Source organism: Grus americana, chromosome 2 (assembly GCF_028858705.1).
Source record: "Grus americana isolate bGruAme1 chromosome 2, bGruAme1.mat, whole genome shotgun sequence".
Classification (NCBI taxonomy): domain Eukaryota; kingdom Metazoa; phylum Chordata; class Aves; order Gruiformes; family Gruidae; genus Grus; species Grus americana.
Genome location: NC_072853.1, coordinates 26954015 through 26972080, shown reverse-complemented (window position 1 = coordinate 26972080; position 18066 = coordinate 26954015).

Genomic DNA, 18066 nt, shown 5'->3' with positions numbered 1-18066 from the left:
ATTAGGACAAACTCATTTCACTGAAGAGCCATCTGATGGTAATGACTTTCAGTCACGGACTGACCCAGGCTGGCTCGAGTCAGCGTGCTGGAGGTGAAAGGCTCCATATTCCATTACGAGTACTCTGAGCCATCAAGTCTGCTCCATCCCACCCTGCTTAATCTGTATTGATAGACCTGGTAGCATTTTCCTAACTGCTATCATCCATACAGATGTCTGCCGTCATTTTGTTGATACAGTCAATCAATACTACATTAAATGTTACCTTCAGTTTACCCTTAATTGTCTAAAGTAGATGTGGTATTTTCATTATTTATACAACTATGCCATTAAATTATGCATTTCAGATTAAAAGAATAAAAGACTTGTTTACATTATTATTATTGCTCTGGCATCAACTTTTGGATTTCTGTGTAAAGAAATTAATCTCCTATCGGAGGGGGAAATGGGGACTGACAAGCACTAGCTCCCGTTGCCTCTGGGACATAATTATGCTTGCAAATACAAAACCAGAAAAATCATAAGCTTAACACAGTAGAGACTCTTGAAAGTTTCATCTCAGCATGAAGCTATGTTTTAATTATTATTTTTGTCTGCATTGTTCAGATCGACAGTGCACCAACTAGAGTAAGTGCTTATCCTAGTTAATTCTTCATGAGGCTTATGTCACTGGAAGATGCATTTAATTTATTTCCTTTTTCTTTTCTTAAGCCAGCACTGACTAAGTGGTTATCTATAAACATTCAACAAAGGTTTTACTACTTTAGGGCCAGATCCAAAGCCTGTTGAGTCAGTTGAAAACTTCAAAGGTCTTTGGAACAGGCCTTATTACAAGACAGAGGTAAGCTGTGATTTGTTTGGGGACCTTGCACAATGAAAATAAAGTCTTTTTTTTTTTTTTTGTATTTTACAGTATTAACAGATTTTCTATATGGTAGAGATTGTCTGTTCTTATCAACTGAGTTTGGACCTTCTAACACTCTCCCACGCCTCAATAACAATTTTTATATATATATGTGCATATCCCGATTCCAACTGAAGTTTAATAACTTTATAATATATGATGTTTTTTCTAATACAGTCCTTGGAAATGTGGTTTGTTGTAATACGTACAGTTCTTACACCTGAACGACCACGCCGTGTTGTAGGAGAGGATTTTCATATTTACTGATTTAATTAGATAATTACAATGATGCATTTCATATTGCAAAAAAATCACATATTTTGAAAATTACTGAGATGATAGTTTGGTTAATTTTTTAAAAAAAATCTAACCTGTTAAGTATCAAAATCTATTACAATTCAAAGAAAAAGTTCAACCTCCAAGAATGAATGTGGGTTTTGCCATGCCAAAATTAATCAAATAAATGCTCTGCCTCCAAATATTAGTGTGGTCATCTGGGAAACAAAAACCTATTTGCAATTTTATGAATTATTTGTAATACATTTAGGGAGCCAGGTTCTCCATGTTGCAGCATAGTCCCCCAAATTACTAGGTTGACTGACTGTCCCAATAGGATAGTGGCATATTTGCAATGATCTCTCTGGGATCGGTGCTGGTCAATAAAGTCCTAAATGACTCAATAGTAAAGCAATAAACTTTTCTGATTATACAAAATTATTAAAAGCAATCAAAAGTAAAAATTCAAAGATTAACAGAAACATCCCATGATATTTAGGGATTGCATTTTAAAATGCCTGATCAAATCCAACAATAAGAACACATACACCATGGGAAAAATAACTATCATAGAATCATAGAATCATAGAATGGTTTGGGTTGGAAGGGACCTCAAAGATCATCTAGTTCCAACCCCCTTGCCACGGGCAGGGACACCCTCCACTAGATCACATTGCCCAAAGCCCCATGCAACCTGGCCTTGAACACTTCCAGGGAGGGGGGCATCCACAACCTCTCTGGGCAACCTGTTCCAGTGCCTCACCACCCTCACAGTAAAGAATGTCTTCCTAACATCTAATCTAAATCTACCGTCCTTCAGCTTAAACCCATTACCCCTTGTCCTGTCACTACACTCCCTGATAAACAGTCCCTCCCCATCTTTCCTGTAGGCCCCTTCAGGTACTGGTAAGCCGCAATTAGATCCCCCCTGGAGCCTTCTTTTCTCCAGGCTGAACAATCCCAACTCCCAACTATCCGTACAAATGATGGACAAAACCACTGTCATCTGCAAACTGGCTGATGCTACACTGTGCCGCATCATCCAGATCATCACTGAAGATGCAGGACTGGACACAGTATTGACCCCTGGGGTACAACAGTGGTTACTGGCCTCCAGCTGGACTTTGTGCTGCTGATCGCCACCCTCTGGGCCCAGCAATATCACAGAATCACAGACTCACAGAACGGTAGAGGTTGGAAGGGACCTCTGGAAAACATCTAGTCCAAACCTGCTAAAGCACCTAGAGCAGGTTGCACAGGATCGCGTCCAGGTGGGTTTTGAATATCTCCAGAGAAGGAAACTCCACAATCTCTCTGGGCAGCCTGTTCCAGTACTCTGTCACCCTCAGAGTAAAGAAGTTTTTCCTCATATTGAGGTGGAACTTCCTGTGTTCCAGTTTGTGCGTGTTGCCCCTTGTCCTGTCACTGGGCACCACTGGAAAGAGTCTGCCCCATCCTCTAGACATCCACCCTTTAGATATTTGTAAGCGTTGAAGAGATCCCCTCTCAGTCTTCTCTTTTCCAGACTAAACAGCCCCAGGTCTCTCAGCCTTTCCCCGTACGAGAGATGCTCCAGTCCCCTAATCATCTTTGTAGCCCTCCACTGGACTCTCTCCATTTAGTTTTTAACCCACCTCGCTGCTCATCCAGCCTGCACATCAACCACTTGTCTATGAGGAGCTTATGGGAAACAGCGTCAAAGGCCCTGCTGAAGTCCAGGTAGACAATATCCACTGCTCTCCCATTGTCTACTAGGCCGGTCATTTCATCATGGCAGTTTATCAAGTGAATTTCCCCTTGGTAAAGCCATGCTGACTACTTCTGATGATTTTTCAGTTGTCAATGTTCCTGGAAATGGATTTCTTTCCCAGGGATCAAGGTGAAGCTGACTGGTCTGTAGTTCTCTGTGTCTTTCTTGCCCATCTTGAAGATAGGAGTGACATTTGCTTTCCTCCAGTCTTCAGGCACTTCTCCTAGTCACCATGATTGATCAAAGATTAGCAAAAGTGGCCTCGCAATGACATCTCCCTCAGCACTCATGGATGGATACCAGCAGGACCCATGGATGTATGTATGTCCAGTTTGCTTAAGTATTCCCTGACCTGATCGTCTTCCACCAGGGGTACATCTTCCTTGCTCCAGCCTTTCCCCCTGGTCTCTGGGACCTGAGATTCCTGAAGGTCCATCTTGCTAGTAAAGACTGAGGCAAAGCCGGCCTTCAGTACCTCGGCCTTTTCCATGTCCTGTCTAACCAGGGCCCCCATCTCCTTGAGCAACGGGCTCACATTTTCCCTAGTCTTCCTTTTGTCACCTAAACATACTTGTATGTTAGGTTTACCCAGGACTGTTCCTTGACACTGAAGTCGTGCCATGTGCCCATAATATTGTATTATATTCTCTCTAACCTTCTAGACCACTGTGGCTACAAGCAGGCTACCTTTTAGTAACCATTCCTGGTGGATGATGACTTGTGCTTCAGGAAGCTTGAACCATGCTTGGAAATAGTTTGGGAGAGAGCTAGCTGGCATAGGCCAGTATTGTGTTGGAGACTGTTGGAGCTATTTAGTAGCATAGGTGATCAAATGCAGTCGACCCGGGATCAGGGTCTGCCGTAGACACAGATCTTAGTGAGCTATTACTGTTCAAGAAAGAAATCCTAGCGTCACTGTAGACAGCTTTCTGAAAGTCTCAGCTCAGTGCTTAGCACAGGTCAAAACATCAAAATAGAATAATCAGAGCTGCTTAGAAAGGAACAGAGAACAAAACAGAAGTCCTCGTTATACCACAGTATGCAACAATGTGTTTGCATCTTCAATACTGTCTCTTGTCACCCTGCGTCAGGAAATACACATAAAACCAGAAAACATTACAGAGGTGGGTAACAAGGCTGATCAGATTTGGCTACTGTACAAGAAAAGATTAAATTGATTAAAGCTCTTCATCCTGGAAAAAGGATAACATGAGGAAAGGGACACAAAGTCATTGCTTGCAGAGAGTGTAAATAAGGAGCAATTATTTGCTGCTTCCCAAAAATAAAAGAGGCCACCGAATGAAAAAATCAGGCAGCAGGTTTAAAACAGAGGTCCTTGCTGGACTGTGGACCTGCTTCCTTGCTTTATCTTATCTGGGATGGTCAGTGGGCCCTGTTATCTCCCCAGCTCTGTCCGTCACATCCAGGTGCTGCGGGTTTGGGTCCTGCTGGTGAGGGCAATGCCTGCCCTGCCGCCACCGGCAGCTCCTGCCCACCCTGCCTTGTGGAGAAGCCCTACTTTTGCTCCTTCCTGACAGTAAATTTGTAATTTAGCCAGAAATTCCATACCTTACAGTATGGTAAAACTCTATATGTATAGGTTTGTATCTCAAGTGGATAAACATGACGTTCATTCCTTTTTTAAAAAAAAGATTTTGTGTTATTTTAAGGTTAGTGCCATCAGAGTAGCATTTATATTATAGTTAGTGGTTAAGGCTACTTAGAAATATTTCTTCTCAGTTGATGTTTGTTTTATGTTGGCAGTGTTAGACTTCTATATATTTCATATATTTTATGGATGGGTAACAAGAGTATTCAATTAAATGAGTACAAGATTCAGACCGAATGTTTGGCTCCTGCAGAATTTTGTCTCACTCATCATGACAGGTTACATGTATTTCAGAGAAAGTATAGTTCATCATGGACACCTGTACAACAGTGCCTATGTTCCCCAGGTTCGTAGTTTACAGTCAGAAGAGAAGGTTGGATCATCTGATCTCACGGTCTGTATATCCTGTGCTATTGAAACTTGCCCACTTTCTGTTGAGCTGAGGTTTGCTGAGCGCAGGGACATGAGCCTGAACCAAAAGCTTTGTATACTCCGCAAAGGAGGTATGGAAAATCAGTCGTTCTTCTGCTGCGGTTTGTTCCCACAATTAATCACCTTCATAGTTAAGATGAAAAACCAATAAATGGCAGCCAAAGAAAGTTGTTCCTAATTTCTCATTTGAATCTGTTTGATTCCCTCTTTCAGCCGTTGGCTCTTGTTCTGTCTTTATCTATGAGAGAAGTCTTCAGTATCTTTTCACTGTGAAGGTGCTTATACTGTAATCAGACCACAGTCTAACCCTCCATTTAATAAACTCCACTTACTGAGATTTGGGAAGTTTTATTGAGATTTCTTACTGTTAGGAATTTCCTTCAGCTCTCACATAATTTCTACAGCTGTCTGCTGCAGTCTATCTAATTTTTCAAAATGCTTTTAGAAATACAGATGATAGAAGTACATGAATTAGTCCAAAAATGATCAGTGGCAAATTCAGAATTAAAGCATGTCATTAACCCTGACCATTACTTTATAGCATGATTTTATATCTAACAACTGAGTATGTGCTTTGTCAAAGCTTTGTTTTGGCAAACTGCATTGAATCATTTGAAATCAGTGACCATAACAGTTTCAAATCATTGTTTTTCAGGATAAAGCCTCCCACCTTTGTAGGTATCACTTGTAATTCTTTGTTCAGGTTCATTAAAAAATGTTTTAATGGTTTCAGATTAGCAACAGTTGCTTACCACTCTATATTAATTCCATCTTCAATGTTATTTACTACCTGCCAGCCTTTTTGTTCTCATGTTTTATCAAAATGAATTTATATTTCTAGCTGGAGCTTTGGCTAAAAATCTTAACACGTGTGTGGTCTGCTGTCATTCCCTGCAAAACCTCAGTAGAAGCGTATCTTCAATAATAGCGACTTTTTTTTTTGGTTCACCATCTCTTTCTTAATATTTGTAATGCATGCTCTATTGTTTTGTTATTAGGAAAGTCACGCTTTACCATTTCTTCCCACAAACACAAGTGGACTGCCAAAATTTCCTAATTAGCTTAATAACAAATTCACGATTAGAAAGCAGGTCTTTTACTTTGACAGCCTTTGCCTAATTGACGGGATGCGCTGTGCCTACAGGCCACTGAAGTGCGGGAGCAACCTCAGGGCTGTCCTCCGGACCACGTTGGTCCCGGTCCTTTTTTGCTGCCGGGTGGGAAGACGGCGGCGGCTCCCTCGCGGTGCGGCTGGCATGCTGTGCCTGGAGGGGCTGCCCCCCCCCAAACACCTTTTCCCTTTGGTAATGATTGACACAAGGCAGAAGGATCCTTGCTAGAAAGATCCTGGCATCACCTGCTAGGAAAAGCAGATGGGATTTTTACACAGCCTGAATTCAAGGATAATGTGGATGCTTTCTCTGTCAGCACTTCAAACCACTTAAGTAAGTAGAGACATAACCTGTATTTCCTGGCTGGCCACGAGTCCAAAGACGTAAGGTAATTAGTTCCTTAATTCCCCTTGACTGCAATACGGCTTTGTGAGTTTCATTCTCCCTGGTGAAAGCTCTATTTAAATGTTATCAGACCCAGAGTTTGGAGGCTTAATCTTAAGCTCATAATGGTGGACGGCATGCATGGACAGCATCCCCATTCTCCTCCTTGTTTTGCAGGGGTGGAATAGGAGTAGAGCAGTAACAAGCTGGAACTCCTCAAACCTTACAAATAATTGCTGGGCACTGCTCCACTTAACTGAGAAAATGCTGAACCAAAATGATGCAGCTTCGCGCTGTAATGTCTTATCCGAGCTGCTGCATTTCGTAGCTCTTCTCGATGCTGCCCTGCTTTAATGGCTCTGTGGATTCTACTTTTTAAAAAAAAACCCAAACAAGATTTATATCAGAATGATCCAAATATAAGCTAAAATTACCTAAAAAGGATATTTTCAGGGTTAGTACAGCCAAAGTGAGCCATTTTTTAATTTTCATCTGCTTAGAGCATCCACTGACTCAGTATCTTTATTCCAATAAAAGCTTTACCCAAAGGAAGGGCAGCCAGACCTGACTCGAATTGCTTCAACACATTTTGTAAATATATTATTACTAATTCTGGTAATACTAATCATATGCTGAGCTATGTACCATATAAATATACCACAAAAAGATATTATTTGCCTGAAATTTTCTGAAAATGAACTTTGTGTAACACTAATGAGCTACCCTGCAACAACAAAATAGCGGGCACAGTTTTAAAAGGGGGGATCATTAGCTTCCAAGGAGCTGTTAAAAAATGCCAACATCAGTTTAGGATAAGGTATAAAAAAATACTCAGTGACATAATGAGCTATTTCTTCAACGTCATGCGTGAAACAAGACTTGAGTAGCTAGAAATAACTGGAACATTCTTGGTTCAAGCCCAACCTGCATTTATAAATAAAAAGCTGGTTTCTCAAAAGATCAGGAATTAGGATTAACTTTCTACTGGCAAATCTGTTCCAGGATAATTGAATTCTATAGTGACAAAGAGGAAGTACATGCAAATAATTAATTAGCAATAATTCAGCATGGAGAATTACCCTACATAAGGCGGCAAAAGGTAGCATAGCTGAAAAGTAGTACTATTCTTAGTTATGAATATTTTTGTACATATTTTTTCTTTCATCCAGTATCTAATCTCTTCATTCTCACTGAAAATATTGCTCGTTCCAGAGGTATATGCAAAAATCATCATTCTGCAAACATTTATATCTAAGCTTTATATTATCCAATGCAGTGCTAAGTTAAGAAAAGTTCTAGCTTCTAGGGACTTCCATTCTCAAACACTTCATTTAAAAATCAGCTTATATTAAAAATATTTTTTCCTCCTTAATAGACTGTACATTTTCATCTCAGCAGAATAAATAATAAATTAATGTGACAGGAGGTAGGATGAGTATGAAGTCTGAAATGCTGCATTTACAACTCTATCGTGTTTTGAAAAAAATCTGATCAAAGACATTTTATGAACAGAAATTTTCTATTTCCCTTTTGGGGTAAATTGTCTTTATTGTGCGAAGAGGAGTACTACTGGGAGCAGAGGATCTTGTTTTGAAATCTGTTTTCCTAGAATGAGTGCTTTACTTTTGCAGTTTCATAGCCGTTAGTCTTTTTCCAGCACTAATCATGCAAGTGATGTCATAAAAAGTAACTTTTATAAGTTTTAATCACATATATTTCAAATCTCAAACAGGCTGTTCAGACAATACACTGTTTAGAAGACCCTATTATACCATGCAGTAGTGTGTGATGAGGAGATGCTACATTTATTTTAGGAGAGAAAGAAATCTGTATTTCATTTGTTACACTGCTAACTTCACTTTAGGTAATTGCATTCAGCTTTATTATTGCCCAGAGCAATAACTGATTGTTAGTTATTGAAGTCTGAAATGATTTTCTCATTTCCCAGGGGAATCTGGAGATTTACATGGTGCACAGCAGTAACTAATAGATATAATCTGGTCATAATGTAGCCCTATAATGTGTTATTTACTTGTTGAGAACACGGATGTTGAACATTTTAACATTTCCTCAAGAAGTGTGGCAGATTTTACTCATGATATGTGAGCTTTAAGTGTGTACTACTCTTAGTTTCACAATCGTTGAAATGCCAGCAACCATTAAAAGGTAATATAAAACACTGGAGATCACGCACCTGTACTCACCCAGCTGCACTGGAACTTGGGCAGATTTTATCCTTGATTTCTAAAATGTACACACATGAATTAAAAACAACCTACGAGAAGTAAAATTTCCTCAACAATAGATACTCATCAGTTTGATTTGGAATAGTCTTCTTATATGAAGACAATTATACCAGGGCAGAGAAAGGCTTTTATGGAGCAGAGCTTGCTTTTCTTGCTCTCCTCTGAATTGTTTTGTATCTATTTCAGTACCAGCGTATATGCAGCCCTGAGTATTTTCGGTAGCTGTGTGCCTTGTTTTATGAATGTCCTGTGCCGTTGTGTAGTCACGAGCAAAACGTCCCTGGTTGTATTCTGGAAGCAGCAGGCATTTTAAAGACGGGATTAAGTTGCCTGAACATCGGTATCTAATGCCATTTTGCGTGCCGTGGTGTATTAAGGGCCGCCACATAGGACTTGCCACGTGAGGCACAGAGCCTGCAGGACATTTTCGCCTTCTGAAGCAGCCAGGTGAAATACCTTCGGGCACGTCGGGTGTCTGGTGACACCCCTTTTTAGTCAACAAACTACCCCTCTGAAACTCTGATGCATTTATTCAGTGCCCAGCACACGGGACCCCGACCTAACTGTGACCTTCTTCAAGGCAGTAAAATAAACCTTAAATAACAATCGCTTCAGACTCAGCAGTTCTGTGGTACAGATGTCTGCCTTTGAAGCCACATTCAGAAACAGGGTCTTAGAGAAAGAAAAAATGAAACTGTTCTGTAAATTTGAGTTCATTCTGGATTACTTAGTTAAAATACTCCATTCTGAGGTTACAGTAAAACAAACTGTTAGTGTTAGATAAACAAACCAATAATATGAAGTAAAGTGATCTTAGCCTTATAATATATACTGGTAATGCAAGTATGTTATACATGATACTCAAGTAGATAAAATACCAGCTGCTGATTGTATAATAGTGGTAAACATGTTTTATTAAAGTAGGCTTTCCTTTCCATCAAATATGAATGTTTTATGAAGGTTTCAAAGTATTCCTCATGGAAACATTAAGGAATCTCTTCTTCTCTCAGTCCCCAGGGGATTTGTGACTGTTATTCACATTAAACCTAATGAGAATTACTGACATAAATACCTGGTGCATCAAGAGGCAACCAGGCTCTTAATCCTTAGCATCTTCATCATCCTTTCTGCACAGGCTCCGCCTCTTCCCAAGCTGCTGCTTCTTCCATTCCTAGTGCTCATTTCCTCATACAGAAAGATTCCTGCCAACGTGGGAGCACCTTCTTTACTGTGGAAGATTGCTCGAGGAAAATCTTCTTCCCTGACTGATCGCGGTGTGTTGCTTTCTTCTTCACGAGAGAGAGACCCTATACCACACGGCTAAGATCTGGATGCCATTTTAATGTTTTATTGGGATCCTTACTGGGTGGGGAGGGAATCAGAGCCGTTTCTGCTCTCTGGATTCAGCTCCAGACTGTTTATTGTCAGGGTGGAAGATGAAAGGAAAGAGAGAAGGAAGAAAGCAGTAAAGTGAGGACTGCAGGGGAAGAGGAGGGGGAGTGAGAAAGGACAGGACGGGTCTGTGCTCTGATAAAAACAAAATATACAATTAAGAGTTCAAAGCCATTCCTTCCCAAACAGCAAGCAGAAAGAGCAAAATAAATGAAATCCAAACAACACCATCCTCCCTTGAAACACCAGCCCTTACTATTCTCCCTCCCTGTCAAACCCCGGAGCAAACAGCCGGCCATGTGTCCTGGAGTTAAGTGTCCCTTTAAAGCCTGTGATTGTTTTTTAACATGAGATGCTCGACTGACAATTCCCCCTCTGTCTCAAAGCATGGTCCAGAAGAAAGGTGCTTCATTTGTCCGACTTCGTATGCTAGCTTAGATTCACTGCCTCATCCGTACCTGCACAAACTATAAATAAAATCACCTGAAGCAAAAAGACTGGGTTCCAGTGGGTAATCTTACATATTACGCTGTGATGGATTGCTGCCGATAACACGTACTAAAAATGTCACATTTCACACTAGAGCCATACATCAGGTAACTCCTGCACTGAACTGTCAGCCAAGGCCACATATATAATCACTAACAGATTATGGCTTGAAATTTCTTTTAAGGATTTTAGTCAAAATTAAAACGACTCAGTCTCTCCAAATCTTGTAGTGCCGTTCATTTTCCAGTATCTTCATTCTGATCTCGTGTGCCTCCAGTTGTACTATGTTCTCTGCTAGTTTTTTTCCCACCTCAGTCACCTCCATGAAGCCCTTTTGTTCCTGCACTTGCATATTATAGAGACATCCTGTATTACAGAACCTTTCAAGCTTTTCAGTTAGCTTCTAATGATAGCTGTCACTGCAGTACTTCTGCCCTTTTGCTAATCCTGACTCCCTCAAATTGGCCCTTTTAAATTATATCGGGGGGGGGGTTAATAGGATTTTTTCTGATAAGTAAAAAATCTATACAGAACTGGAAGATAAGCTTTCGAGAACTTGTCATACAATAGCTTACCTTGTAAGTTTACTTTCTCTAATTGCCATCCTCGTACAATTTCTGCTATAGCCACACAAATGTGCACCTGGCTCGTTCCGAACAGCAGCTCTCAGTCTTTTAATATCAAAATCCTCTTTTCTATACTAATTATAACTCCAGCACTCCATTATGTGTTTGTCATAGCTCTCTGCACCCCAATATTAGGTTCTCTTCTGATGAGACCAATTCTGCAAGACTTATCAGCCGTATTCCAGAAGACTTAGATGAATCTGGAACAGACAATGAAAAGCTTTGGATGCTCAGGTAAATAAGAAATATTTTACATGGCAGTGAATTAGAAGACTTGGAGTTTGGTGAGATGTATGCCAAGAGAATGGGAATGCCTAGTAGGAAAATATTTAAGCTTGATGATAGTGCTAGTCAAATATCAAAAGGAATATGGTAATACTTTTATAAAAGAGTAATACAATGACAAAACTTACCATGGATTATTTTTGTTTGATTATTAAGAAAATTTCTAACCTTTTGAGAGCAGAAAGACTGGAGTAACTTCCAGTAGAAGTATTTGTGGCAAGACACCCAACGTTTTTTAAGACAGACATTAAGGAGAGTGCCCGGTGTGGCACTCGCAGTAGTCAGGATGTAGACTGAGTGATCCAGGCGTCTTTAGTGTTCATTGCTTTTTTTCACTGACCTTGAAAACATATCTGGGAATGCTGTATCCCTTTCTCTGGTGCTGTATAAATAATCACCTCTGCTGCGTGACTTTACATGGCTGCCTTCCAGTCTATCCAAAACGCTGCTAACATTTCCTCCTCTGAACACATATATCTGATAAGATCAAAGTAATCTTTTTGTATTTTAAATGTTTTAGAAAAACAGACTTAATTTAGTGGTCTTTGCTATCTTCATTACTAAGCAAAGTAGAAATCAAAATGCATGATCCTTGCTAATGTCTTAAAGAACTGACTCTCTAACTTGGTAAACCTAATTTTATTGAAGCCCCAACAGCCTATTGGATAAATATGTCAATACCATACATATCCTCTTTGGCTTCCTACCATTTTCCTGTTTTGGACAGATTAACTCAGCAAATAAACTAAGTACACATTAACTGTATTGACTGTCAGGTGAATAACTTATCAATTATATATTACCTAAGTTAGATTGCATTATCAATAAAGAAACCAAGACCTATTAAAATCAACTTTTAAAATTAACTGTTTCAATGCTTACTGCTGTTTCTCGATCTCAGACTGTGTGTTAGAGCTATGAGCAATTATTGGCTTCTTCATTTCCAGAAGATAGTTTATTAGAAAAAGTGCTTTCTTTTGGAGGCAATGGAAGTTTCCACCATTTTGCTGTCCATCAAAGGCTGACAAGCCAGTCTTCAGCTGCTGAACCAACTTGTGCAACTAGAAGGGAAAAGCTCTTTCTTCCACTGATTTCTGTTTACAGTTTTTTATGATACTGCTAATTTTTGCTGCTGTTTTAATTTTTCAGAAATCGTTTTAATATCTCCTCACATCCTGTGCCCACTCCTTTCTTCTTACTAACTTTCTGAATGAAAGAAAGGAAATATTCAAGTGGTTGGTTGTTTATCTGCCCATGCAAAGGACTCACCTTTCCTTCAAACTACCCCTAGAACTCTTCAGGGTTTGCACTGAAATATGACCATGTGTTTCCTAACATACTGTAACATATTGACACCTAAGGTCAAGGCCTTTATAAGGATGGTCATAAAAATTTCCCTAGACCTTGAGAGACAAATTCTAACACCTTCTCTCTTCACTCTCTAAAAGAGCATGTGATGTCAGAATTGCCACTGATTTATCAAAGGATAAGATGACAAAGCCTTTGGTATTTTTCATATTGTCTTCTATTAAACTACTCAGGAAAACAAGATATTTTGAAAGAATAGAACAACATTTTTGGTGATGGCAGGGAAGCCACTGCAGTATTCTTGCAATTATTCAGCAAGGCAAGAGCCATCACCATGGAATACAAGTGCTTTCAGGGAGGAAACATCACTGTCCCTGGGTACATGGGGTAGATATTCTGAACCATAACACCCAGTCATACATAGGCTATTACACAGTCTTCCTCTCATATTTTACATCTTAGGCTGCCGCTGCTTGTTTATAGCAAAAGATTGCAGTTCTTCTGTCTGTATCATTTTTAATTGACCAATTTATGAATAAAGCTGAACTACACAAAAATGTTGTTTTTCCAGGCTTTTGGAGATTATTAAACGACCTTGTCAACTCCTGGAGGATAACAAAACCCAATGTTTTGCAGTTAAAGTGAGAATTTTTCCCTGTTGAAAATTGCCTGTTGTTTTTATTATTGTAAGAACTGGTCCACTGAACTTAGCACAGCCTCTGAGGTCTCAGTGAGAATCCTATGATTAATGAGGTAGCCATTAATGTCACTAGATTGAACAACTGAAATCTGATTATATTAAAGTGCTTCCCAAACATTAGGGTCACATTAACAGTTTATTGAAACAAGCTGATAAAATTTAAAATGGTCATCTAATTCCCTAGGGTTCCTAATTGTTGCATGATAAATCACTCTGTAGAGAAATCTATTACAATGTTCCAAATGAGAAAATGTAATTTACTGTACCATTAGTGGGGTGTTTGAAGCACATCAGTTCTTTCATGGGGGAGTTTTGCCAGAATAAGACAAAACTCTCTATATCGAGATGTTTTTTTTTTTCTTTTAGGTCAAGATAGTGCTCATGCTTTGAGCTGCCTAAATTATGTAAGAAAAATGAGGCATCTTATGGAAACAAATCATCTGACAGTGACTTGCAAGTCTATTACTAAAGGTCCAGCTTGAATGAGCATTCATCTACGTTTATGGTATTACTCTACTTACAAGAACATTTTTGCAGAGATTAAAAACTTTTCATGACTCAATTATGGTGGCTTCTTAAAGGGAAAGAATCAGCTGAAAATTCACACATTTCTGGTTTCAGAACCTCAGATGCTGAAACAAATCTCTGTACAGAGGACCTAAGTTACTCAAACCAATGTCTGTAGGATCAGGATCAGTCTTTGTAGTTTTTTTGTCCATTTGGTGTCAAAATTTCCCACATACTCACCTTTACATCTACCTTTTCCCCAATTTATTCATTGCATAATTTTATTACTCTCATTCTGTGCTTAGGTATAATTGCAGCTTCAGAGATTAATATATGTATTTCATTTTGTGTGTGTGAATAATGTGGTTCTAATACTTAATAGTTTATAAAATTTATTTCTATGTTTGGGGGCAAGGCTGATCATTGCTGTTGTGTTTGGGTCTTTCTCAAATTCATAGAAAATGAAAAAAGGCATTACAAGTAGAAAGGCCTGTCACAATCACAACTGACATGGTTAGATAGGCAGATATCCCTTTGTCTCAAAACTAAGCATCAGACAAAATGAAATGGAGACATTCTAGAAAATAAGATACTTGCCCACAGAACAGTGCAAAAGAGTTGCTGAAGGACTGGAGACAGAGTGTTGGCTTAAGCACCCTTATTTTTCTTCAGTCACACTGGAGTAGGAACGGCACATGGTAAGGGACAGCAGGTTTGTGATGGAGGGGTAACAAGTAGCTGAATGGTGAGCGTCTCAACGTGCACCAGTTCAGTCTCTGCTGGTAACGCCAGCCAAGCAGTCACAATGACCATGCCCTTAACTTGTAGCGAGAATGAAAAATGGGTTTAGGTCTCACCAAAACTATTATTAGAGGGGGAAAAAAAAATCTCGGCTTCATCCCTTTCATGAACAGAGTGCTAAAACATTGTAAAAACGAGTGATTGAATGAGATAAAATGCTGACATTTATACCTGGCATCCTGCCAATAGGTACCTGGGGTTTTTTTGAAGTGTGTCATTCTACCTGTGACAAAGTTTTGTTCACGTTGCATATGAAGAGGAAATTTGTACATGTTCCACCTTGAAAAAAATGGGTGCAGGATGTGGAGTCATTAGTACTGCCTGCAGCTTGGGAGCATCTGGGCATCTCAGCTGCACAGCAGAGTTCCGTGCACGAGGAGAGGCACAAGCACAGGACAAAAAGACATGTTTCAGTAAGTTTCAGAGGATAAAAGAAGATACGGCAGATGGGTGTAAGGAAGTTAAAGGGAACATTAAAACAAGCAGCAGTCTCAGCATTGTTCGCTGTAGGTTTCACAGAAAAGGAGAATTCTAGGCTGGCTGTGCAGAGAATAATAAGGTGCAGCTTTGTGAAAATTTGCTGTTTCCAGAGAAAGCACATCTGGAAGAGGAATTACTGCCACTGCTTCTGTTTTATACAGTGCCTCAGTGGTCAGAATAGCCTCGTGGGAGACTCAAGTGCAATTTGCCAGCCTTAGTGGTGTGGAAGTCAGGTTGAAGAGGATTCAGAATCATTTTTGAACAGAAAAAAGCTCTAGATTTTCAAAACGGAAGAGATAAAAAAAGAAATAGGGTGGCAGTTGAAGGGCAGCCTTTTTAAGATGGGAAAATAATTATTTTTGTAGTGAGAGGAAGGAGCAAGATGAGATTAAACAAAAGCAGGGAGCAAGAGAGTGTCTCTCAAGTCACTGTCTTGAGGGGGGTCAGGGGAGATCAGGCAGCAGACTTAAACCAAAATACATTAAATTGTGGAACTCATTGCTACAAGATACCGTGGAGATAAAAAGTGGGGGGTTTGGGGTTTTGTTTTAAAGAGATTAGACTTTTATGTAAGATAGGTTCGTTAGTACCTATTAAACATGACTGAACCAAAGGAACCTTCAGCTTAAGAAGTCACTAAACAGTGGTGGGCTTTATTTTCTCTTCCTTACCACCTGCTTATTACTTTGCTTTCAGATATAAGGCACTGAGTCCTGAACAAAAAGAGTCATTAAAGATGATGAACATACCAGTCTTTGTGTGATGCTGATGAAAATATCAGACTTCATGGACCCTTTTGCAACCACTGGAATGGGTCTGCCTGATCTTTCTGAGAGACTGAAGCCTGCCTGGACTTTGGGTACAAAGCACAGTTCCTTTTTAACATCTCACATCTTCCCATGGCCTGATGGGGCTCAGGGATCCAGCTGTCTTTCCCCAGTTACTAAGACCAGGGGTGAAACTGTGCGAGGTCCAGACCACTACATTAGATCTGCTTTTTCTTCCCCAGTCTGGGCAGCTCTTGGTTGTCATCTCCATTCATTTTTGGTTCTCATGTTAACTTTGTTCTTCTCAGTTTATCAATTGTCTAGCCACACTGCAAAATAGGGAAGGGGAAGAAAGAAGAGTCACAAGGACCACTAAATTTTGCTGTGGAATACTTGCTAGAATAATGCACTTTGTTTGTGTGTTTGTTTGTTTTTTCTGAGATGAAGAGATGGGATGGAAAGTGAAAGAAAGTGTGCAGAGATCAGGTGAAGAACTTCATCTGAGGAAGAAGAAAGCAAAGGCAAGCCAAGAAAAGGAGACAAATCAAGGGATGTGAATCAGCATGTTTCTTGTTCAGCTTCAGCTGTGATTGAAGTAATGCCAGTGTAGTTCTGATTCAGGTCAACATCAATTTCTAATTCAGTTTGGGAAGCCCAGCATAGTTTGGATGAGTTTGTAAAACTAATGACAGAAAAATGTGGAGAGGTATGTGACAAGGACTGGGCTACACGGCAGGGTTTCTGTCAGGGAGAAGCTTCTGTTTCTCTCTTCTCACCCTTGTGCCTTCTCTCTGTCTTCTCAAGTCTGACACATGGGGTGGAGGATTTGGAAAGAAGTAGAGCAGCACAACAAGTGAAGATCATCAGGTGTCATCACCATAGCACTGGGAGTGGAGAGGAGAAAAGGGAGAAGGTTAAAGTCTCCATTGAATTTGTCAATTTAGTAAATAGGAGGGCTTTTTTGGGGTCCAAATTTGCCTTATGGCTATACATGGAGTAATGCAACATACATTCAGACACACCATTACACTTGAAGAAGTCTTCCTCTTACTGGAAACAAAGCTGAAGGCACACACTAAGGCCCCATCTGCGTGGCCCACCTACAATGTGGCTGCAGGATCCTCCACCAGTTTGTCCTCTGTGTGCAGATGGTGTGTGCCTGGGACTGGTACTTCATCCAAACCTCCTTGCCATTGAAGTCATACAGTGGACTTACAGTACTGGATGGATGCAAGGTCCTAACAAATCAACCCCCTGTCCTTCCCTGTGTCAAACCAGTTGGTAATGTAGACCTACCCTTAATGTCCCCTCCTTTCTTGTCTTTGTAAATCCACATCAGTCAAAACACAACATAGAGAAACAGAAAAAAAAACATCAATGAAATACACTGGTAGAAGTGCTGAGACCAAGCGGTCACCGATGGAAGTAACAGCGCACAGCTCTCTGCCTGCAGGACAGATTTGAAGATCCAGCCACCACCACCATCATGTCTGACCAATTTTCTCTCCCATGCAGTGAACGAGAAGTGGGAAGAGGGGGTGGAAGGGCTGTGGAGCTGCCCCATGTAGCACAAACTTCCATTACGCTGGGTTGTCATGCTGGTTACCTAAAAAGACCTGCCTCTCAACCCAAAGGGACACCGCTGGGATTTGCATTATACTCACTGCATTACTGGGCATCCTGAAGAATTGGTAAGAAATAAATAAATAAGAAAATAGAGTAATAACAAAGTAATAAATTAGCAGACTGTTTCCCTGACAGTGACTGATTTCCTAGACTATGTGATGTTAATTCACGGTACGCTTTCTCTCCCTTTTTTTATTCTTTAGGAGTTGGCTGACTTTGAATTGAAGACTGCAGAGTCACAGTGGCTGTGGATGTGCCCCCACAGAGGTTTTTTAATACACTATTTTGCTGGGGAAAGGTTCCTCAGATGTAACTTGTCTGTCAATTTTTCTCTAATTATTATTATTACTGCAATCTATGAATGATATCTAT